This window comes from Pleurodeles waltl, chromosome 4_2 (genome assembly GCF_031143425.1).
Source record: "Pleurodeles waltl isolate 20211129_DDA chromosome 4_2, aPleWal1.hap1.20221129, whole genome shotgun sequence".
Classification (NCBI taxonomy): Eukaryota; Metazoa; Chordata; class Amphibia; order Caudata; family Salamandridae; genus Pleurodeles; species Pleurodeles waltl.
In genome coordinates, this window is record NC_090443.1 from 940120374 (window position 1) to 940146943 (window position 26570).

Consider the following 26570-nt stretch of genomic DNA (forward strand, 5'->3'; position numbering starts at 1 on the left):
GTTCTGAGTCTGTTATCATTCTGCTTGATAGAATAATAATACCTCATTCTTGTTTGTTGATCTTGTCCTAAAACCTGGTGTGTCTTTCTTTCCTTCTTCTTTTTCCTCTCCTTGTTTTTCTTTTTTTGTGCCTCGTCCTCTGCCCGATGCCTTGGGAGTGCTTCTGTCCTTTTCCCAGCGTTGCTGCTGGAGTGTGAGGCACATTTCATTTAACAGTGTCATTCTTCCTCCCCCCAAAACATGGGAGGTGCCATCCCCCTCACTTTGAGCTTTATCTGTGGTTAAGGATTCACTGCTACATCTTTCTATGGTTAGCATGTCTACTTGTGTAAATATAAATATATTTATATGTGTGTGTGTGTGTGTGTATATGTGTGTTTATGCGTGTATGTATGTATATATATATATATATGTATATTCACATATGTATGTATATATATTTATATACATTACCTACTGGAGGTCGTCCATAGGTAGTTATAGTCCGTACGTAGGGCCTTATTACGAGTGTGGCAGTCTACAGACCGCCACATTACAACCCTGGCGGTCAGACTGCCAGGATCTTGGATCCCGGCCATCTGGCAAGCACCGCTGCCCTGGGGATTATGGCCTCGTTCTCCGCCAGTGGTTTCATGGCGGCAGCACTGCCATGAAAAGGCTGGCAGAGAACAGGTGCAGGGGTTGACAAGGGGGCTTCTGCACTGCCCATGCACGTGGCATGAGCAGTACAGGGCTCCCCTGTCCAGCACCTTCGCAATGTTCCTCTGTCTGCTTTGCAGACAGTGAACATTGCGAGGGTGCTGGTGCACCTTGCAGTTGACAGCATTGCCGCTGGCTTGATTAAGAGCTGGAGACAATGCTATAGCCTGTTTCCCTCTAGGCCAGCGGGCTGACTCTTAGCTTTCCACCTGCTGACCTTACAGGCAACCCACAATAGCTCCGATGGGGAGTTTGCTGCGTAGGCGGTGGCCACCCTGTCGGGAGTTTGGCAGACAGAGTTTTCCGTCCACCAAACTCATAATGGGGCCCTCATTTTCCATAGGAAGAGTGTTTTTTTTGTTTTCCTAATAACTTTGGCACTGCTTGATGAATCTTCATTAACTTTTCAAAACTATTGCAACTGTGAGTTTAGCTGCTGTCTTGAAAGTTTCGGGGTGATCCAAAACTTGTTTTCTCCATGCATGTGCCCATAGGGTCTTAGGACACAAATACAGCCGGAACCACTGAACAGAATTACACAAACTTTGGCAGGAAGCTGGATCTTGATGCGCAGATTGTGCTTTTTGTGATTTGGTGTAAATCTGTTCAGTAATTTTAGAGATGCTTAAAGAAAAAGAAATATAGATATATAGGGATGCGGATCCTCTGAGGATTCAACAGTCCCCGTGCTCATTTCTGATTGGCTGACAACACTTCAACCCTTTTGAGACTCAGCTTCAGCTGAATCCCCCACAAAATGCATAAAAAAGAAAATGGGGCAGGGTAGGAATACCGTAACCCCCTAGCCTTGGTGCTGAGGCCCCCCTGGGACACTGCCATGGTACAAAAAAGTAATTTTCAAAATGTTTCTGCAAAATCCCCTGTGGATTTTGCTGAAAATTAAAAAAAACAAGCATTGTTTCCTGTGCCTGTACTTAATTTAGTCCCCGTGTGTGCCAAGTCCTGGGGGCATGCTAAATTTAGAAAAAGGAGGGGGCACACTGGGCCCCCCTGCTTGGGCTCTTATGAGCCCCAGGGACCACCATCTCCTCAGGGCTACATATAAAAATGATACAGGGGGCTGCATGTACCCCTCAGGCCCCTTTTTTTTAAAAGAAGGGGAGTGTAGACCCCTCTCCTGGGGCTTTCAAATGTCCCAGGGACCACCATCTTCCTGGGGAAAAGTAAAAACATTAGGCAGGAAGACCGCACAGCCCCCCAACTCTGGGGACCACCACCTCCCAAGTGCCAAATACAGTTTTTTAAAACATGGAGGCAGGGTGCGTGGCCCCCCTCTAGAGGCATATCTGAAGTGCCCACCCTCGGGGATAGCTGTTTGCATTTGCTTGACAGGAACTCACACTGCTCACACTTGCAGGAAGCAAAGTTTACATCTCTTTCTCTGACCACAGATATGCAGGCAGGGAAAGAAGTTAAAATAATGAAAGAAATAAAAGTATTGCTCCTACACGCAGGGCTGCATTTTTAGCAGCTTTCTTCATGCGGGAGGTGGGGAGATGGCTGTGACCGGGGAAGCCTTGAGGCTTCTCCCACTGTCCCATCGGATGAATATGCGTGAGGAACAATAACACTGGAAAAAGTATTGACACACAAGGTCAATGGAGACAATACCACAGCCTCCTTTAATTGCCTGTAAGATGTAGTAGATGCACTATACATATACCCAATGAGGTAGAAAGTACTCCAGTTAGGTAGACATTCTGCACAAAACTGTGGCCTATTCTTGGATAAATACGCAGGGCAGGATTAATTCTGGCACGATGCTCATCTCACAGAAATTAAACCTCAACCGGAAGCACTTACAGATTTACACAAAACAGGTGTTCACATTGGAGCTCCACTTCTGTAAAGTACTAATCGTCCAAACTTTGTGCGCATGGTCAAGGCAAACCATGGGGCATATTTACAAGAAACTGGCACATCAGTGCTGATGCACCAGTTTTCTTGTGTCACACCTGCCCACCTAACAACACCATGGTTGCACTGTATTTACGATACATCACACCATGACACATGTTAGGCCAATAGCATCCACAGTTTTGACGCTATTGTGGTGCTTTGCTGCACTAGCATCAAACATTTTGACGTTGGTGCAGCAAAGTGCAAGGAGGCCCATTGATTTACATGAGGTCGTCACTTTAACACCTGCTTTGAATAGGGGTTAAAAATGCCACCAAAACTAGCGCATTGAAATCTTGTTGATTTCACTGTGCTATTTTTGCTGGCCTCCTAATGCTGGAACTCCCCCTTGCATACATTATGCCTGGTGAAGGCAGGTGCTAGGGGTCACAAAGTGGCACAATGCATGTATTGCACCACTTTGTAAATATGGTGCAACAAAAATTGCCTCCTTAAGCCACATTAGCATTAAAAAAAAATGACGTGTGGCACAAGTAGGTGCTTGTGACTTGTAAATCTGGCCCCAAGTGTTTTTTTTTTTGTAATCCTTCATTGAGCTGTTGTTATACTTGATTTTTTCGAGTGCAATATCTCATGTAGTGATTGTGAGAAGTGGGTTATTTCTTGTCATGTGCTGCTGAGACCGCAAACCATGTTCTCCCTTTTAAAAACTAAAGCATGTAAAATTGCCTAGAAACCCTGCCTTTTAGGCATCACTTCATATACATTAGTGGTATGCAACGTCTTCCTCCTATTTTCCCAGGAAGATGAACAACTTACTAAAAGGACCACGAAGCGCATTTCCTGTGGCTTTTGGAAAAGTGTTCATGATGCACCGGAATATGATCATATCTCCACCAAACAAAGACGCACTTCAAGAGTGGTGTGGGGTTGAGGGGTAGGGTGCAGCCAGGCCCTGCCACCAATGCCTGCCATGCACATCCAAATGCCATGCGTGACACAGGTTTGAGTGGTTATAGGGGTAGGCTGCAGGGCCTGGCTGCAGGCCAACTGCTGCTGCACATGTCTGAAGTAATTAAAATTACTTAATGTAAAAAAACACAGAAATTCACTGAAAAAAACAATCTTTACACTGACGTTATGGTTAGGCTTACATTTCAAATGTACAAATCATAGAAATTCAGCAGTGAGAGTTATTTTAAGTAAGTATAACTCATGCCCTAAGGTAACTATGACTTGCGCCCTCTCCATGCACTGCTAATTACCTCATATATTACATCAGTCATGATATCTTCTATGGCATCATAGAAATTATCACTGCTACATTTTCAATAAAATAATTAATGAGGAAACTGTGCCTGGCGGGGGCACAGGTTTTAGTATATATGTATATATATAGGTGTGAGTATTTATACGTATGGTGGTCGCCAGTGGGTAGTTATAGTTAGAACCTAGTTTCCTTACAAAAAGCTTTATTTTGCTTTACCTATATCTTTGGCATGATTTGACGAAGCTTCATGAAATTTTCCAAAAAGTGTCAAGTTGAGGCTTGTTGTGCATGGAAAGTTTCCAGATGATCCGTCAGGCGGGGGCTGAGAAAAATGGGGGGTGAGAGGTTATACAAAGTTCATTTCCATTGTTAATTCCCATAGACTATGACTTTAACTCTTGCCCTCACCATGCACTGGTAATTACCACAGATATTACACCACTCATGACATCTTTAATAACATCATTAATAGTAACATTTGCAGTAAAATTATTGATGAGATAACTGTGCATGACAGGGCTTGAGTTATAGTTACCTTAGGGCATGAGTTATAGATACTTGTAGTAAATCAAACAGATGATTTTCTATGGTTTTGTATGTTTAAAATGTGAGCTTAACAGTAACATCCCTGTAACCTTTGTTTTATATATATATATATATATATATATATATATATATATATATATATATATATATATATATATATATATATATATATATATATATATTACTAATAGCATTGAACCCGTTGGACAAAAAAAAAGGTGGGTTCCCTAAACGTAAAAGTCATATTCATTTTACATAGGCTTCTATGGTTTTGTATGTTTAAAATGTGAGCTTAACAGTAACATCCCTGTAACCTTTGTTTTATATATATATATATATATATATATATATATATATATATATATATATATATATTACTAATAGCATTGAACCCGTTGGACAAAAAAAAAGGTCGGTTCCCTAAACGTAAAAGTCATATTCATTTTACATAGGCTTCTATGGTTTTGTATGTTTAAAATGTGAGCTTAACAGTAACATCCCTGTAACCTTTGTTTTATATATATATATATATATATATATATATATATATATATATATATATTACTAATAGCATTGAACCCGTTGGACTAAAAAAAAGGTGGGTTCCCTAAACGTAAAAGTCATATTCATTTTACATAGGCTTCTTTAGGCAGGGCTATAGCAAAAGTTGCTAAACTGAATTATACCAAATTTGGCGGGAAACCTGATTTTGGTCTGCAGATTGTGCTTTTTGTGATTTAGATAATCTGTTCAGTAGTTTTTGAGAAATTAAGGGTAAAAAATAATTGTACATTTTGACAGTTGGGTTCTCTAGAGTCTCCCAAGCCTTCTGCAAGAGCACAAAATCAAAAATGGAGCCCTGTGGTTGGTCAAGAGGCCTGTTTTGCCCATGAGCCATCAAAATGTTCCTGCGAGACCCATGAGAGTGAGCGCTCTGATTGGCTGGCTGTTGGAATGTTAGAACGTTGAAATGTTAGAAATTAAATGATGGTCATTACTGTCTACTATGAAAAGTTGATCTTGTTGTGGAAATTATGTTAAAAGCTATATAAGGGGTTAGCATAAGGGCATGCTGTCCTCCTAGATTTAGAGAGGATGTGTCTAAGGGATAACTACTATGAAGATTATAAATGTATGTTGTTTTCAACTAATTTTTATGATCTCATGGGACTCTCGCTGGATTGCGAATACTAAAAGGGAGTATGTGAGTTCTCAGTACACTCTCCTAGTAGAGGTGCATATTGTGGTTCCTGTTATTGATAGGAAGTGTATAAGATATCAGTACTTTGATGAGTATACAGTTAGTTTTTATTTTAAAACAAAGGTTATGATCTCGCAAGACTCTTGCGGGAATGTGAAAAAGTGGAAAGGATTAGGTAGTTCTTGAATACACTGCAGTATGTGCACTTGTTACTGTAGGAAGGGGTCTTATTAGAGATGGTGTTTATCGCAGTCCACTATTAATGTCAATTTGCTTGAGGGAAGAGTCATGAGTAGAGTTAAGGCTTTTCCCACACCTTACTACGCACACCCATCATCTGAGAGAGCGGTCTGAAAGGAGAAGCCAGCTTATCCACACACCCTACTTTGCACACCCCTTATCTGAGAGAGAGGTCTGACGGGAGAGGGCAGTCCCTCCCCCTAATACTACGCACACCGCTCATATGAAAAAGAGGTATGAAAGGAGAGGCCAGTTCATCCTGACATTATATGAAGCACAGCTGTCATCTGAGTGAGATGTCTGACAGGAGAGGCCTGTCACTACCCTCAAACTACTATGTACATTCATCATCTGAGAAGGAGAGATCTAACAGGAGAGTCTAGTCCCTCCACACTTACTACTATGCACACTTGTCACTCGAGAGAAAGGTGTGAAAGAAGAAGCCAGTGTCCCCGCATACCTTACTATGCACACCTGTCATCTGAGGAGAGGTCGCAAAGTAGAGGCCAGCCTTTCCCCACACTTTACTGCACACACCTGTCATATAAGAGGTATCAAAGGATGGGCCAGTGCATCCACATATCCTACTATGAACACCCGATACCTGATAGAGAGGTCTGAAAGGAGAGGGTAGTCCATCAACCCTACTATGCACACTCACCATCTGAGAGAGATGTGTCAGTGGAGAGGACAGTCTCTCTCCACACATTCTACTATGCAGACATCACCTGAGAAAGAAGCCTCAGTGGAGAGGTTAGTCTCTCCCTATACACCCTACTACACACACCTGTCGACTGAGAGAAAAGTGTCAATGGAAATGCCAGCACATCCACACCACCTCTCCACATACCCTAGTCCACAGAACTATTATTTAAGAGACTGTTGCAAGTGAAGAGGCTACTCCCTCTCTTATAATATAATTGTCCGTCAACTGTGTTGCAATCTCGCAATAGATTCAAAAGAGTTGTGTGCAAGTTTCAGGGAATGAAACTAGCTGCATGTGGTTCATTCGATCTCGCAAGCATCTCGTGAGACCCTGCATGAAAAATTACTGGGCCTGTCACAAGGTGTTTTAAAATCCAGCAAGAGAGTGTTTGAGCAGAAGTAAAGGGCTAAGGGTCAACCAATAGTTACCATTCTTATTAAGTGGTTGAAGAAATGCTGTGATGTGATTTGGTGCAGAACCAGAGATAGCTCAGTTTGCCCTTTGCTTTGGTAGAGAAGGAAGTCTATTTGAATTGTGCTCAGCAGAAGTGAATTTATGCGAAGCTGAAAGAAACAGGTGTGTTCATCTGCATTTAAAAAAGAACTCCAAGTTCAGGTATTTAATAATATATTTTATGGAGTTTGTTGTGAAGTGGCAGTAAGTGTACTAACGTTGGTGACACCTATTCCACACAATGTTTAGAGTAAAAAGCTGTTTGAGGAGGTATAGATGTGTTAATACAGCAGATTGTGTTAAATTACACTATAAATGAGGTTTTTCAACTCAATATATACTTGTCAGTGAAGAAAGTACTGTTTCTTAAATTATAATACAAAGAATGCAATAATACAAGCTCTACTGTTCTTATTAACTTTGTTGTGTAAGTATATATGTGTGTGTGTGTGTGTTAGCACTATGAGATATTTGGTGATATTGCTATTTCTTGAGTGAAACACTGGTGAGTGTTAGCAAAGATATGTCAAGATGAATGCTTTGCTTTAGAAACTGCTATGAAAGCGGAGTTCATGGTATAGGTTAAATTGCAAACAAATATGGACATAGGCTGTTTGAGGGTGTGGTGTTTTTCAGGAGGAAGGAATAACAAATTACTGGTGCAGTAGATATAAATGTGTGACTGTGTGATGTATGAAAAATGTAGTAAATCTTAAATGATATAGTGATGTATCACTGTATTGAATTATTGATCAATATGTAACTTTTATCTTTTTGTTATTTTGTCTTTTTGTAGGAGGAAAATGGAAACTTGTCTCCGAGGACATAATTATCTGCTTACATAAGCACCCAAAAAAAGTATTTTTAACACAAGCAGGATTAGTGTGCTGTTGAGGAATAACTAAGTCTTGAAGCACAATATTTCGAGGTTGGAAGGATGTGGCAGTGACTGAACAGCTGTGCATGAGCTAGGCTTTGTGAGCTGTAAATTATAGATATGGTGCTTTACTGAAATTTTCTTGCCACTTAGCCCTCTAATCTATATCAGGAAAATGAAGACTCTGTGGCTGGCTAAGATGGCTAAAAGACTGGAAAATAAGTGCTACATGAATTCTAAATCCAGTAGGCAAATTAAGCTAAAAGGAGGGAGATATTGACACCTGCTGATGACTGTCAAAAATGTTCAAAGGTATATATCTGTTTGTTCTGTTTGTTTATTAGTTGATATAGTTTGTTAATATAGTTGTTGCAGTTCTGTACTGTTAAATTCTGTTGTAATAAAAGAGGTTAAAGCTATTTATGAATCATTTGCCTAATACTCATTATAAATTTCAGTTTCATTATTGTATTGCAATATTCACCAAACTTGCTGTTCCACCTTCAGGGACTGTAAATATGCTGCTTCTTGTATATCTATCTCTACAGACACTTGGTAATGGAGAAGCCAATTATTTTGTTAAGCAGCTATCGCGACGTCATGCAACAGTGAGGTGTCAGAAGAGAGATCAGTCTGTGCCCACGCTGTAATATAGGGACTCTAATAGAAGAGTGAGTATTAGCACAGAGAGCAGTGCATCTTCATACTCTAATATACACTCCTATCAGCTGCTGTACATACAGTATTATGTATGACTGTCATCACTGGGAGATGTCTGAAAGAGAACTGGGTATGTCCCCAATATCAAGTATGGACAACAGTTGCATAAGACACAGGCCCTCATTCCTACCTTGGCCGCCACTTGACCGCTAGGGCGCCCGCCGGCCCAGCGGGAAAGACCCTGCAACGAGGATGCTGGCTCCGAATGGAGCCGGCGGAGTTGCAGGGGTGCGACGGGTGCAGTGGCACCCGTCGCGATTTTCACTGTCTGCATAGCAGACAGTGAAAATCATGGTGGGGCCCTGTTAGGGGGCCCCTGCACTGCCCATGCCAGTGGCATGGGCAGTGCAGGGGCCCCCAGGGGCCCCACGACACCCGTTCCCGCCATCCAGTACCGCCAGGAACAGGCTGGCGGGAAGGGGGTCGGAATCCCCACGGCGGCGCTGCAAGCAGCGCCGCCATGGAGGATTTCCTGGGCCAGGGGAAAACCGGCGGGAAACCGCCGGTTCCCCTTTTCTGACCGCGGCGGTAAAATAGCCCAGGAAGCACCGCCAGCCTGTTGGCGGTGCTTCCGTCATTTTAGCCCTGGCGGTCGCCGACCGCCAGGTTTAGAATGACCCCCACAGTTTTCAATAAAGAGGATACTCCATTTTACACTCTACTATGGACATTAATGATGATGAAGAGAGGTAAGGACACAGAGAACACTCTCTACCCACAGTCGACTTTGCACATACCTTACTCTGGGGAGATGTTTCAGCAGACTGGGCAGTGTGTTTCCATACCATACTCTTTATAATTGTTATGCAAGGCAGACTTCTCAGCATAGAGGTAATTTCATCCCCATACCTTACTTGTCCATCTGTCATCAGGAGAGAGCTGTGACTAGGGTACTAAACTCCATTTCACACACTAATTTGCATACCCATCTCCCAAGACACTGGTCCAAGGAGAAAGGCCAGTCTCTTCCCACACTGTACTACGCAGGCGAGAGATGTGTGAGCAAACAGGGTAATTCCTCCTCTCAGACTACTTTGCATACCTATCAGCATAGGAAGAGTTTTGAAACTCACAGGATCCTAAAAACAAAAAAAAACAAAAAAATACTGGTGTATAGAAAATCTATCTGAAGAGAAGGGTATTAGTGCAGTCTTATGTTGTGTTTTTGCACAGTCTAAAACCGTATACAACAGAGCTAATATGCATTAAATATAGTTTAAATGTTTGAGTGAGTGCAGGCATTTGTGTGCTCTCTCTCTCCCACAAGAGTCTACAAAATCACATAATGTTGCAACAGGGTGGCTCTGACAACAGCCTTTGTGTTTATAGTGTGTAATCTTCAGTGACACATGGACCTGGATGCATTCCTTGATGTTATTAAGGAAGATCCTTTTTCCTTTTGCAATGATGCTCACTCCATCATGTCTATAGACATATGGCATATCAAACTGGATGTTGTGATATATAGAACCCATGCCATGGTCATGAAGAAACGCAGAAACTGTTTTATTGAGATGCTTCTGGGATTTCTCAATCTTAGTACAAAACGTTTTTGACCATTGCCATTTCTGCCTTTTTCATATATTTTAGAATACACAATGACAGTTTGAGGACAGAAAAACATACGTTGTGAAAAGGTCTTCTTCATTTAGATTTCAAGTGCAGCACCTGTGATTGTGCTTAGGTTATTTCCAGTAGAGGGCACTATCATCAGGTCTGGGTGCTCATAATCCAACATTCTCTCAATCATTGGTAACAGTTGATGCCATTACATACCTCTATGGCCAATCCAAGTTATGTCCAAGTTTAGAAATCCAAGATTCTTGTCAATGCCACAATTAATGGCATGTTCTCTAGCCCAGTGGATGAAGTAGTGTCCCAAAATCCAGAGACAAACAATTCTGCTATATGGAGATCACAAGAGAAGTGCTCAGCAGAATGACCACGCTTCAGGAGCAATGTGGGCTTATACAAGGAGAGACAGGAAGGGTGGGTGGCAAAATCATAAATGTAATTAATAGATTTTTGGCAGTTGCAAACGAAGCTTTGGTTGTGATTAATTGCTGTTTCTTGATAAACGGTATGGGGTTTTCTATTGGCTGATTTTGAAATTTCTGTACGATCTCACAAGAGTCTTGTGAGAGTCATTGGCAAGCTTCTGCAGGTGAAGCTTGGGGTGAGGGGAGTCCTCATGCGATTCCACAAGAGCTTCTTGGAACTTGTTCGAATGACCCTGACACAAGTTCTTTCTTTCTATCTTGCAAAAAGTCTTGCGAGGTGGATTGTACAGGGGAGAAAAGAGCATGTATTACCATAGTACCAGTGCCATTAACTGGTTAAAACAACCATAAATAAATAGATGTAAAGTACAGGTAGTCAAGATGAATTAAAATAAAAGGTTACATAAACTATTACAGTGGATTATAGTCCTTTAGTTCATGTACTGTGAAACAGATACACTTCTTCTGGTTATATCAGTGTCAACCAATAGTTGACTTTCTCTTTTCAAAATAAAAAAAAAATGCTTTGATGTGATTGACTGCAAGGCATGAGGGTTGAGATATATATATATACACATATATATATACATATATATATCTATATACACCTGAGATTGCCCTTGGTGGTTTGGAGGTGAAGGAGGTAATCTCTTTGACGTGTGTTTAGCAGAGGTCATTTGACTTTTGATTAAAAGTGATTGATGTTTTCAGCCACCTTCACGACACAGCTTTATTTTCAATAAATGAAAATAACTGAAATTTAATTATTAAGTCTCTGACTAAATAGTAGCAACAAAATAATATATTTAGAAACAACTTTTAATATATGTGTATATTGTGCCAGTACTAGTAACTTGGATGTTTACAATGATAAATAGAAATTAAAAGTGCTTGCTATTGAACCCTAGCTGATTGTATTTTTCAGATATTGTTGAATTTATAGCTGGCTATGGAGATAGTTTTGTTGTACGATCTAGATGTTTCTCAAAGATGGTTTATGTACATTCTAAACTTTCAACTTACTGTATATATATGTTTGGTCAGTAGGTGTCCTAAATACAGTTACACATATCCTATAATGTGTTTTGCAATATAGAGCGTGCACTTAGTGAATTCTGTCATAGATGCAGGTTACTCAGAGACAATGGCCCTCATTCTGACCTTGGCGGTCGGCGGAGAGACGGCGGTCGGACCGCGAACAGACCGGCGGTATTAAAAATGGCATTCTGACCGCGGCGGTCCCCGCCGCGACCGACCGCCACTTCCCCACTCCGACAGCCACAGCGGTCATGACCGACGGGCTGGAGTCTGCGCACTCCGGTCCGGCGGTCGACCCAAGACCGCCAACGGTATCATGACCCTGCTTACCGCCGCGGTTTCTGGCAGTCGGGAACCGCCATGCGAACCATGGCGGTAGGCACTATCGGGCCAGGGAATTCCTTCCCTGGCACTGATAGGGGTCTCCCCCACCCCCCACTGCCCCCCCGAGTCCTCCCCCCACACCCTCCACCCCCCTGCCACCCCCCAGAGGTGGTACGAACCCCCTCCTCACCCCCACCCCGACATGCACATACACGCACCCCGACATGCACACACCCCCAACATGCACATATACACACCCCCTACACACACACATACACAACGGGGACACATACCCGCACACATACATGCCGACATGCGCACCCGCCGAACTACACACATTGCCCATAGGCACAGCAGCACTCCCCGCCCGCATGCACGCACTCACACACCCCCTCTACACACTCCCACGCACACCCCCATGCACGCACACATCACACAACACCCCCCCACCCCCTCCCCTCACGGACGATCAACTTACCTTGTGCGTTGGTCCTCCGGGAGGTGACAGGAGCCATGGGGAGGTGACCGCCAACAGAAGACCGCCAACAGAAGACCGCCACACAGAAATGTGGGTCGTAATTCTGTGGGCGGTGTTCTGCTGGCGTGGCGGTGGAGGTTGACCAGTCTCCACTTTCCCGCCGACCGCCAGTGTGGCTGCTGGCGGTTTTCCGGCGGTACGCTCCCAGCGGTCAGAATGCGCACAGCGGCATACCGCCGCGGTCGGCGGTCTTCACCGCGGCGGTAACTCGGCGGTCTTGCGAAAAGACCGCCAAGGTCAGAATGAGGGCCAATATGTTTGGTTAAGAAATGAATTGGTTACTAAACTGTTTAATGCTGAGGTTTCACCCGGTACAAAGGTGTTTTGTAGAGTGTGCATGTTGAAATTAAATTAAGCATTCATACTCTTTAAAGTTGTATGATGTAAACTGAATGTTTTTTTGAATTGCACTTTATTTATTCTATACACTGTTAAAATGTATTGTGTTCTGTGCTGTAATCATATGGGGTTCTGTTTCATAAAAGCAATTATACCTATGGTTCACTAAGAAAAAAGTTTTGTAGAGGAATGGCTTTCTATCAAGATTCTTTTACTCCCAGAATTCAACACGTGGAGAGGTCTCAGTAGAGAGGCTATTTTGTTAGAATCCTTTTTCACTGGTACTGTTTAAATGGAGGAGTTCCACCCACCCTTCACCATGAAGAGATGTCTCTACAGTCTGTTGTCATAAAAAATAATTATTTAGCCTGTATAAAATTATAAGAAAAGGAGCCCCTCACTCCTGAATCTGAACCATACAGAATATGTGTATTTTTAAACTGTGACAATAGAAGGCCTAGTATTTGTATTGATTCTTCTATATATGTCCCTTAACCTCTTGAGAAGTAACAGTACTCAGAAAGTTCTTTGATGTGAACCAAACACCCTGTTCACTCTGAGAAAACATCTGTCTAGATTCATTTATGAGTTTGGCAGGTGGAAAAGTCCTCCTGCCAAACTCCTGCGGTCCGGTTACTGCCTATGCAGCAGCCCTCCCGCAGCCCCTATCATGAGTTTCCCCCTGGGTCAGTGGGTGGAAACACAGTTTCCGCCTGCTGGCCTAGTGGGAAACGCACAACAGCATTGATGCCAGCTCATAATAAAGCCGTCGGCAATGCTGTTATGCATCGGCTTCAACAGCACCCGGTCACTGGTTGATGAAACTGTACCATGCAGAATATAGAAAATGCTGAAATATAATTGCACAGGCCTTACTTGTTCGGTTAATTCTTCTACAGAGACTGTGTATTCTGGATGGAGAAATCATTAGAGGGGATGGTGTTACTGTACTGAACTAGATACCCTATTCACTCAGATAAAACATCTTTAGAAAGGGATGACTTTGTCAGTAAAACCTATCACACCCAGTGTTCATCGTTAAGAGATATGGAAACAGACAGTCTATGTTGTCATACAAAAATCACTTACGCTGTATTGACTTATAAGAAAAGGAGCCCCTCTCTCATGAAACTGACCCATGCGAAATTTGAGGTTTCTTAAGGTGTGATAGTAGAAGGCCTAGTATTTGTCTAGATCCTTTACATGTGTCCTTTATACTCTTCAGACGTGTCAGTAGATAGATAGCTGTTTGTGAACTGAAGCAAACACCCTCTTTACTATGAGAAAACATCTGTCGAAACACAAACCTCTATTACTAAAGCCCTTCACACCCACTGTTTAACCCCTACAGGGTTGTCAGGAGAGATGGTGTACTGTCATAAATGTAAACCATTCACTCTGTATGAGCTTGTGTAGGTAGAGGTTAGTGTTTCATGAAACAGCACTACAACCTAACTGTACTTTGTTTAAAACAGGTAGAAGAGGATCTAGACTTTCACTAAAACCTTCTACAATAAGGGTGAATTAGTCAGTAAACCCTTTTACACCCAACCTATAACCTCTCACAGACCTGTTAGTAGAACGAGAATGATCTAATATACAAGTGAGCTGAACACTCTGTATACAACTCTATTACAAACCTGTCATCTTAATTTAAACTTCACCATCCCTCATCTCTCCTCTGATAGAGCACAGGGGCTAGTTTATGTCTGAGGCCTTTTACCCACATAAATTATTTTTAATCACAATGCTGTTTGTAAAGCCATGTAACTCAGGAGGTGCTACCTCTCAAAGGTCTTCTACGCAAAGCAGTTGTTCTCTGTTGAGCTGTCACTTAGATTGAATCCAGTTACAGGGTACTATGAGATAGGATTGCTGATTGATAAAACTTTACCATGCAGAATGTATAGCATGCTGAAATGTAGTTGCAAATGGCCTCCTTGTTCTGTCATTGCTTCTACAGAGACCGTGTTGCTCAGAGGAACCATTAGAGAAGGTGGTTTTACTGCACTGAGCTAAATACACTATTCACTCAGACAAAACATGTTTAGTGAGCGATGAATTTCTCAGTAAAACCAGACCCCACTGTGAACAGATGTCTTAACAGAGAGGCTAGGTTGTCTTAAAAAAGAAGCATTTATCCACTATAAACTTTCAAGAAAGGGAGCCCCTCTCTCCTGAAACTGAACCATACAGAAGAATACCACAACTAAACTGTACCCTGTTAAGATCTGGTGGGAGAGGGCATCATGTTTGTCTAAATCCCTATAAACAAACCTTTTACTATGTTCAGCAGTATTACACAGACCTTTCTGTCTTTAAACCCATTAGTACACCATGTTCTTTCAGAGGAGACACCTTTGTGCAGTGGTGAATTATTATTTACATCAAGCCTATAATCACTACAGACCTATTAGTAGCGAGGGAACGTTCTGATATAAGCAATCTAATCACTGTATAGAATTATTTTACTAAGCTTTGGTTTTACATCAAGATTTTGTATATTCCTCATTCCTCCTCTGGTAACATGGAGTAGCACAGGAGCTAGTGTTTGTCTGAAACCTTTTATACACACACCCCTGATTCTGCTAAAATATATTAATGCACATTATGCTGGTAATAAAGTTGGTTGCCATTTAGGAGTCACTTAGCTGGACTGCTGTTACAAGATAGTATGAGATAAGATCATTGTTTGCTGAAACTGTACTATGCAGAATGTGTAGCATACTGAAATGTAGCAACAGAATGCCTATATTTTATTTATTACTAAGTACTCTTTAAGAACCCAAAATAAATATGTGTTGTATATTGTTTCTGTGAGGTTTCCAGTCAGTTCAAGATGCCAACAAAGCATCAGAAGTCAAAGAAGAAAAAACAACCATACTGAAAAGTATGGAAAGAAGTCTCAAAAGATGAAACATATGCACAGAAAGAGTATTATTATAAAAGAAAACGTAAATTTAATAGGAGTACAAAAGCTTTCTTAGAAAAATAATATCATGTAAACTTTCTTCCAGAGGTGTGAGTCGAATACAAAATGTCTCAACATATTATTCTTCAAAGAAAGATAATACAACAAAAAAGAGCCCAGCAAGACAGGTATAAGACAATAGAAGAGTAGGATGTAATATAATGAGACGGATGAAAGAAGTAAAAAGCAAAAGAGCTTGGCAAAACCAGAAAAATATTCTTGAGTGTCTCCTTGACAAGGCTTTTGTATCAAAAAGAAAACTATGGATTCTCATTTCGAAGAGAATGAGATGGTCAGATTAACTGATTAATTCACTGATGACAAAATGTCGCCAAAAGGTTCAAGTGAGTAAAGCAAACTTCTGCAGTATTTTTCAGAGAGATTGGAAACACACTTCCAGTAATGGGGCATTTTTAATGAGGAGAGGTATTTGCAAGTAATGAGGCATTTTCAATGAGGAGAGTTATTTGCAAGAAACTCAGTTACTGTTTGCAATTGGCAGAGTTGGCTGTGACTATGAAGTCACTAAAGGTACACCAATTGAAAAAGAAAAAATAGTGCCTAGAAATATACAAGAAGTAACTAATGAAATATTAGGTCAGTGTCCTCAAACCCCAGTTTTTGAGTGGATTGTAGAGAGATATGCAGCAGAAGACAGCAGTCTATTGACAAACTTAGACTGTTCTTAAACAAATACAGCAAAAGAACTGTAAAACAAAAAAACTAAACTTCTTCAATGCCTTGGTCCTTGTCGAGAAAGGAAACCTACAAACCTTCAAGGACATGCATTGGCTTGCTTATCACACCAGATCTGTGACAGTATTTTCCACAATATCGGAATTCTGCCTGTACACCACACTAAAATGTGTCATCTTGTAAGAAGATTGTATTTTGTAAAACGTCCAGCTCTTCAGCTTCAAAAACTAAATGATATACTATTAAGAGGTAGTTATTCTGAAGTCAGTTCTGTAATAGATGACATTCAGATGCAGTACTTTGGGCCCAAAAAGGCCAAGTGAAGAGAGTGAGATGGTTGTTGAGAACACTGAAAATTCTAATAAAAGCATACTATTAGATAATTTTGAAAAGGAAATTGACACATTTGCGAGAACAACTGCAGAAATTCCAGGCAAGGTGGGTGTTAGTTGCAGGTGAACTCACTACAAATCACAAGTCAAAATTTATATTTTTGAAAAAACAGAAGACCGCAATCTAGTACAATGGTTTAAACATGTTTTTTATTTGATCGCTGAAGATAGGTTTGACTTATGTGTAAAACAAATTGTCTGTAAATATGAATTAATAATAATAAGTATTGACAAACTGGATGATAATGAAATGCCTGCTTGAGGAATTCATAACAGGTTGAATGTTTTTCCAGTTCCCCCTCAGCTTCAAAACCTGAATGTGTATGAGGATATTTTCATACAATCAATACATCCATTCCAAGCCATTGTGAGAATTGAGACTACAACCAAAGAAATACCTCCTTCTGAACTTTTAAAATGTTTGAAAGGTAAAGTTGTGTACTTGCCTTAGAATATGAAGGGGGGTATTGAAACCATAGTGGTAGATCAAGAAGAATGGAATGGAGTACCTCCCAAAGACAAAAGAATTGGCAGGAACCTGCACAATTGATAGGATTAAGAGATCTTTACACTACCTTGAAATAGAAAATGTACTTTAGAAAGATATTGGTGTAGAGGACCTTGTTACCTGTGTTAAAACAGAATGTTCCCTATCAACTGCTTCTGCTCAGTTTGAAAAGGTTGATTTAGCTGAAGTAGCAGAAATATATGAACATCACAGCATTTATCCTCTATATTCCAGACATATGATGGGTGATGTTTTTAAATGGTACCAAATAAAACAAGCAAAAGGAACACATGAAAGTGTGTGGAAAGGAGCTTAGAATAACAAGCCCTGATTTAAGCCAAAGTGGGGCAGCGCGGTGCTGCGCTAAAAATAGCAGCAGCATGCTGTGCCTCTTTTGAAATGCAGGGATGTGCTAGGTTTAGAGGAATATGGACCCAGCCCTGTGTTTGCCCCTGCACCGGTACTAAATTAAGCTGCCTGCGCCAAAGCACCATAGTGCAAGTGTGTCTGCATTGAGGGGATAGATTGTTTATGTGCAGGAAGGTGTTCCTTCCTGCACATAAACAATCATCCATGGCATTTGCTTATTCTATGTGTGCTGCAGAATGCAGCACATATTAAAAAAGCACAACATTAGGAGGAATAAAAGCATTCCTCCTCATTTCGCCATGCTAATGCCACCCCTGGGGTGGCGTTAGTTTTAGGAGCTGCCTCAGGTTTACGACAATTTGTAAATCTGAGGCAGTGTCAAAAGCAATTGGTGTTGCGGTGGAACGTCCACAGCAATACCCATTGCATGCCCCTCTGATGCAGAAAACTGCGTCAAAGGGTCCCATATTTACAAGGAGGTGTAATGCCACAAAAAAGTGGCATAATACCTCCTTGTAAATATAGAGCAGTAGTTAGCACCACCAGAGCGTCACAAAAAGTTGTGCTAGGTGCTGTTAAATCTGCCCCACAGTGTTTTCGATGTTGCTTTCCACAGGACAAGGTGGTTGCTATGATGCACCTCCACTACTGATTCCTGCATCAGAATGTAGATGCAGTAGACTGAATTCTGAAAATCCCTGCTTTAGGCAAAAGATAACGTACATTTTCCCCCTTTTTTTAGAGTGATCTCTCAGTGTTGTCATATGATACAGGCCATGTTATAAGAACAGGCACATGGTTTAATGACATTACTGCAAGAGATTTTGTGGAAACAGTACATGGTAAAGATGAGGTAATAGAAAGAAGTTTGATGAATGTTATGGGTTGCCAATGTGGGACCATTGAATATTAGTTTTGTCGGCATGGTGAGCTAAAATGTGTGTTATACAATCTAGATACACCCCCCTGGTTTGCTACTTTGAGCTGTGTAGAGTATGCTTGGGATGAGCACCATGACTTTCTCAGGCAAGCTAATGCAAACATGAAGGATTGATTTCAAGCTGGCAGTTGAATTGTGTTCCATTGAACCTACACATGTTTGTAGATACCTCAAACATAGATTTGAAGCCATGGTCCACTTTATGTGCAACAAAAAAGAATCCACCAATAGGTGAGGTTATGGACCTCTTCTGGAGAAAAGAATACCAAGCAAGAGGAGCACCACAGATACCTATGTTATTGGGGGTGAAAGATGCACCAACGTTATTGAAGGTACTGATGACTCAGTGTTGTCATTCATTGAGCAATATGTAACTTGTGACATTTGAGAAGAGTCTCAGAATATAACTCTTAGTCTTGTGATTCTAGTCACATTAATGTGGCAAATATTGTTGATGGAAATATAGAGCCAAAGAGAAATACTACACTAAGGCCCTCATTCCGACCCTGGCGGTCTCTGACCGCCAGGGCGGAGGGCAGCGGAAGCACCGCCATCAGGCTTGCGGTGCTTCCAGGGCTATTCTGACCGCGGCGGTAAAGCCGCGGTCAGAAAAGGGGAACCGGCGGTTTCCCGGCGGTTTTCCCCTTGCCCAGGGAATCCTCCATGGCGGTGCTGCATGGGGATTCTGACCCCCTTCCCGCCAGTCTGTTTCTGGCGGTTTTCACCGCCAGAAACAGGATGGCTGGAACGGGTGTCGTGGGGCCCCCTAACAGGGCCCCATAAAGATTTTTACTGTCTGCTTTGCAGACAGTGAAAATCGCGACGGGTGCCACTGCACCCGTCGCACCCCTGCAACTCCGCCGGCTCCATTCGGAGCCGGCTTCCTTGTTGCAGGGTCTTTCCCGCTGTGCCGGCGGGTGCCCTTTTGGCGGTCGCCCGTCGGCCCAGCGGGAAAGTCGAAATGACCCCCGCAGTCTTTCGACGGGGGAACTTTGGCGGGCGGCCTCCGCCGCCCGACAAAGTTGGAATGACCCCCTAAGTGTTATTTTGGATTCCCTAGGCCTGTAATCTGCAAAGGAATAGTGAACAGTTTTATATCTGTAGTCAGACACACTGTTACTAGGAAATCACTTAGAAACACATATAACCTGAAAAGAAGTGAGGCTTTAAAACGTATCAATGATTGCAATTAAGTAATCCTGTCCATGTGGAATGCAACATGAATATTCAGTTTGTAGCAGACAGGTTTATTGATGTAGCTCAATATGTTACTTCATAAATAAAAAAGTCAGAAAAGACAGAGATGAAGGATGTATGGGAAGAGATAGCAGCAGGGAAGTCTTTAAGTAAAAAGCTATGCAGTTTCAGTTTAAAGATGCTCTCACACAGGTAAATTGGATCCAATGACAAGCTTAGTTCTTCAAGCTTATACAGGAAGCCCAAAGCAATAATTTGGGGTAGTTTATCCCTGCCATCAACACAAAAACATGTGTTGAGACCGTTTCCTGAAATTGAGTATCTTGCGTCGTTTGAACCTGAAAGTACTGAGCTCCTTAAAACAAAAATGATGGATATGTATTACCCTAATTGAAGTGTCCATCTAGAAAACATGTGCTTGTATGAAGTACTGCAGGACTATGCATCCAGAAATAATATAGATGAGAACATTGAGCAAGGACATTTTGAGGTGACTGGCTATAACAGATGTTTAGTGAGACATGCAAAGCCAAGTCTCATTAATCATTGTAGATTGAGCTGTAAAACAGGTGAGAAAAGAGAATTTTTTTACCTGGCCCTGTTGCAACTTTTTAAACCTTGGCATTTGCAACTTTTTAAACCTTGGCATTCAGAAACTAAACTGCTAGGTGATTATGACGGCTAAGAAGATGCTATCAGTGCAGTCAATAAAAGCATCCAATGTGAAGCTTTTCCAGCATATCAGAAAATGTTTAAATTATGAAATCCAACAGGAGAAAATATTTGCTATAGAAGTTGCAAAGAACAGCTCACAAGACAGCCAGAGCTCAGGGCCTAATAGTTAAGATCCCCTTGGCTAGCCTATTGTTGAAAATGAGGCATCCATAGCTATAAATTAAGCAGACAATGCTATGGGTCAAATGAGGAGCAAGTGCATTTATTTAGAAAGTTTAATCTCACAGCTAAATGAACAACAGCTAACAATTTTTCAACAAATAACAAAATCTGTAGAGTATGGACTGCTACATGCTAAGTAAGAATGAACCTGTAAAACATTCAACTCTACACTTCTCTATGTTGGTGGTCAGGCAGGTACAAAGAAAAGTTTTCAGATTAAAGTGCTAACTGCATTTGTGCAGTGAAAAACTAGCTGTGACCTATCATGTTTTGTGACTACTCCTACTGGACTAGCTGCTCACAACATTAAAGGAATTACATTGCACAGACTACTTATGTTGCCTGTGGACTTTAGCAATGAACTAGAATACCTAAGATTATCTGGCAATGCTTGTCATGAGGTGTCCAGAGTGCTCAAGAAATGTAAAGTTCTGATTATTGTAGAGGGTAGCATGGAATCTAACCTTATGCTAGCTTTCACTCATCTGAGGATGGAAGAGGTACTCAGAACTGACTATGATGTTTTGCTTAGAGGGAAACACATCACAGTTTTGGTGACCTTCTACAGTTGACTCCGGTCAAAGGTCAACCAGTTTGTGCACGAAGAACCTAAAAAGTCATTAAGGAGTATTGGAAATGTTAAAATATGGGTACATTTCCAGTACATTGAGTTGACAGAAAATATGAGACAGACAGCAGATCTAGAGTATGAGAATATATTAAAAACATGAGAAAAGAAATAATTAGCAAACAAGTTAAAAAAGCTATTGCTTCTCACATGGTTAGATCTCTGTTCCCATACAAGAAATCACCAGCTTCTGCATTGCAACACATTATGAAAACTCAGAAGCAGATTATGTACCTAATGTCAACATTCGACAAGTGCATATAATTTACCTTAGTTGAAGAAACAGGAAATAGTGACTCCTAATAATAAAGACAAAATGAAACATCCAGGTTTAAACTTACCACTATGTCAATCAGTGGTAAAGAAACTGGAATCTTTAGAAAAAACAGTTTCATATACTGCTGGTTCAAAGAATACTCTAAACATTTGTAAAAATTGCAGAATAATTTTGTGATGAAATATGAACATCAAGGAGAGATTAGTGAACAGTACAATGGGGAACGTGATAGACTTCATTCCATTTCCCAACAGAACAGAGTATGAACATATTCTGGTTAAATTTGATCACAATGAGAAAGGGAAAAAATAGGAGGGTGCACTGGCAGATTTCTCCTGGTAAAAGATCTGTATGTGAAAAGACAATAGTTTCCTCTTTGTTTGGCCTATGCTGTCACTATTCACAAATCTCAAAGATTAAGTTTGGATGCAGCTACGGTAAATATAGGTCACACAAACTTTAAATAAGGAATGCCTTATGTTGCTTTATCATGGGTGAGGACATTGTCAGGATTGTACCTTCTTGATTTTGATGAGAGCAGAGTTAATGCTGACTGATCATTTACGATAGAATTTGCTAGGGATCTGTGCTCCACATCTAAGCTTATATCCCATTGTTGACAAGCATCCAACTTAAAGAAAGTGAAAAAAAAATAGATTGTAGATTTTTCTAAAGTTTAAAACTAAGTGAAGAATCTACAAAGACTTCAGAAAAGCTAAAAATGAATGAAGTCAGCAATGTAATAGGTTTTCCATGATTTAACACCTCTAAGGTTTCATGTTCCTATAATGTAGTAGTTAATGTTCTTTTCTACCCACAGCCGGTGGTTGAAAACATTGTTCAACACAAAGAGAAACCCTTATGTCAACTTTTGACAACTTGTTTCAGTTTGGTACATACTAAAAAACACATATGTAACTGCATTTGTACGTGATATGGTTGACCACTGTAATGGTGATACACAGTTCACTTTGAATGTGCAACAAGAAGCACAGGAGTTTTGAATATTAATGCTAAATGTGATAGAAAAATAGGAAATTTCAATTAATGATTTCTTTACAACAAACTGTTCATGGAATCATGAATGTGTAAACTGTTGCTATTTAAACATAACAGACATTCATTCAGAGTGATTTGTGGACCCTACAGTGCCAGATTGCAAGTCAGTGTCATTTGAAAAACTGTTTGTGAAAGATGTACAGAACAACTCTTGCATATCAGAGCAACATTGGTTGTAAGACACAGTTCAAAATATCTCATTCACGTGATACAAAGATATAGAGCTGATGGTAGCAAAATTCATTCTGATATCACCAAATTAAAAGTGGTCAGATATCAATTCATGAGAAAATACATAGAACTGTGGTTATGGTTTGCCATTATTGACACTCAATCAACTCTGGTCATTACACAGTCTACCTTACATATTCATCTGGCTGGACTGAATGTGATGATGCTTCTCTTACAGTAAAGCAGAGATTACCCTAAGCTTCCAAAATCCTATCTTATATTTCTACAACCAAAGTTTTAGAAGAAACAGTATTTAGAACCTTGTATGTAGATATAAATAGGCACAAAAGCATAAAAAAAAAATTCATTGGGTATGTGGCCTACCAAGTTTAATGACTATATAATGACTGAACTTTTTCTATTAATAATAAATTAACTTAAGACGAATACCTGAATATCAGCGTCTGCTATGTACCAATGTTCAAATGCACATAAAACATGTGGGTTTGTCATAAATCTAAGCAATTTATTTTCCCCACAATTATATAATGGATTGCATTTTATTAAACTAAACACACTGTTAGTATTCTGGTGGATATACATTTTACATACTACAACAGTATATAGTCAGTGTAAATTCAAATTTCTTTATAAAAAAGTATGATCTTGGGAAAGACTTACGAGAGCAAACCTGAAGCACTGCCTCTTGGACTGAACGTGACTCTTGTGAGCTCTTGCAAGAGGCATGCGGGAGCCACTGATTATGGTGGCCTTATCTGGCTCTCATGAGAGTCTTGCAAGGGATTCTAAGAAGGGTACAAAAGGAAAACATAGTGCAAGCAGCTTAGCATTTTGAAAGCAGGGGGTAGTTCTAAAGCAACTATAAAAAATGTTTGTGTTTTCAAATGTTTTTAATATTTTTTGGTATTTAATTTTTTTTTTTAAAAGAGTACAACAAAAACATTCACCTTGAGGTGCTAAACAAATACTAACAGCATCTCCTTAAAACCAAAAAGAAGAAGAACTTATAAAACAATGATAAAAAAAAAAACTACTGTACTCTTGGACAAGCTTGCCCTGGGCAGATCTGTATGGCTCTTGCATAAGCAGCAAAGTATTTATAAAAAAACAAAAAACAGGGTAATTGTCTGTTTGTGCACTTAGAACCTGCGCAGGCACGGTATCTTCTAGAGCAAATAATGTTGAAGCCCCTGGTGTTGGTGTCTAGCTTCACAGTACAAACCAACTCTGCCTGCGCGAGCCTTTGCAGATGCATAGACCTCAAGTGACTCCACATCCCTGTGGAACTCATACTGTATTATTTATTTCTGGCTCCCAGCTGAACTTTTTGCTTCAGAGTTTACATGTGGCGTACTTTGCAGAAACCTTCTTGGCACCTGGCTTCATTTCAAAGCATTGCCATACCAAGGATTCCTTGGGAGGCTGAGGTCACTGATCTGGTGCAGAAGCCCCTGGCTGTTCATCTGAATCTGATGAATACATCTTCCTCTACAAAGCCAAAAAGGAAAGGAGAGCAATCCAAATATTTCTTTTCATTTGAATAAAACCTTAGAAATTCACTGAATAACTCAAAGGTTAAAGTAACGTTATAGTTAGGTGAATTTCTCAGTGACCACGTTAATTTTTTGGACTTGAAAAAACACAGAAATTCAGAAGTTAAAGCTAGGAGCACTAACTATAAATTGCACCACCACCATGCACTGCTTATGACCTCACTTATGAAATCACCCATGACAAGTTCTATAACATCATTTATGGCATCGCTAATGACAACTCAAATTACATCATTCTGTGAGTGGGTGTGGAAGTGGTTTTGTGGGTCTGTAAGTAGGTGCGGTAAGGGTTTTGTGGGTCTGTGAGTAGATGTGGAGTTGGTATGGGAGTGTATGTGAGTGTCTGTGTGGGTCTGTGATTGGGTGTGGTAGTGGTTTTGTGGGCATATGAGTGTGTGAATTGGAGTGTGAGTGCCTGTGTGGGTCTGTGAATGGGTGTGGTAGCAGTTATTTAGGTCTGTAAGTGGGTGTGATGTGTGAATGGTTGTGTGATTGGCTGTGTGGGTCTTCAAATGGGTTTAGTTGTGGTTTTAGGGTCTGTGAGTAGTAGTGTGAGTGTGTGAATGGGTGTGTGAGTGGCTGCATGGGTCTGTGAGTGGGTGTATGTGTTTTTTAAATTGGGGTCTGGATTCGCAGATCCACCACGGACCACACTGCGGGGCCATGCTAAGCACCGTGGTGGATCGGCAGATCCTCTTGCATGCAAAAAAAAAAAAACATTTACACACAATTTCCTCCCCAAGAGGGGCCTTTCACAGACCCCTCCATCAGTCCTATGGGATCAGAGTACCTGTACTCTGACTTCTATATCACTTTTAAGTTTTATATTTTCTCCTAGAACTGAGTCCCGATACACTAAATGGCAGCCGCAAGTTTCCTCTTAGGTTGTGGCCAGCCAATCACGGCATTGCTGTTGTCGCATGGTTCCACATCTCTAGATATACATTAATATTTTTACCTTGATAACTCCAAGACTCCTGAACAGATTTACACCAAATTAGAAAAGAACTCTTTCTTGACCAACATGCAGTGTTCTGACAAATTTTAAGTAATTCCGTTCAGCCGTTCGGGCTGTAGTTGTTTCTGAACTCCCAATGGGAATTTGCTTGAGAAAAATGTGATTTGGGGGCCCCACTTTTTCTCGGTCCACGCTTGATGGATCCCCACAAAACTTTCCAAACAGCAATGGCACCAAGTTATTAGCAAAACAAAAAACTATTTTCCTATAGAAACTAGATCCTAACTGTAACTACCTATAACTACCTACTATATATATATATGTTACTCCCTTGTGCCTTGACAAAGTTGAACCTCTCTAAAGAGCTATAATAATATCAAAACACATGTCAGGGGTTGTTTTTGCGCATTCCAGGCTGGCTTGGTAGGTAATTCAAAGCTGTAATACTGTGCCTGTAGTGGTGAAGGCTCGGCAAGGGTGGCACTGTGCTAATCCTATGCTTAGAGACTTTGCTGTACGAATTGCAAAAGACTTTGGGCCTGATTTTGATATTGGCGGATGAGTTACTCCATCACAATGGTAACCGACATCCTGTCATACAAAATCTAAATTCCAATATATCCTATGGAATTTAGATTTCAACATATGGGATGTGACAGAGTAACTTGTCCGCCAATATCTAAATCAGAACCTTTGGTCCTTTCTAGCTCACCGTGGATGGCACTGTGCTAATCATATTCGTACAGGTTTTGTTAGAAAATCAGACATTTGAGGTGAGCAAATTTAAAGTGATGCTGGTGTTGCAGGGCGCTCCATACTAGAGCAGTTCTCCACCTAAACTTGGGAACTACCCAGGGTTCTCGCTTATCTTTTGTGTGTGTATGTATATATATATATTTATATATATATATATATATACATACATACATACACATATATATATATATACATATATATATATATATATATATATATATATATATATATATATATATATACAGGGAGTGCAGAATTATTAGGCAAGTTGTATTTTTGAGGATTAATTTTATTATTGAACAACAACCATGTTCTCAATGGACCCAAAAAACTCATTAATATCAA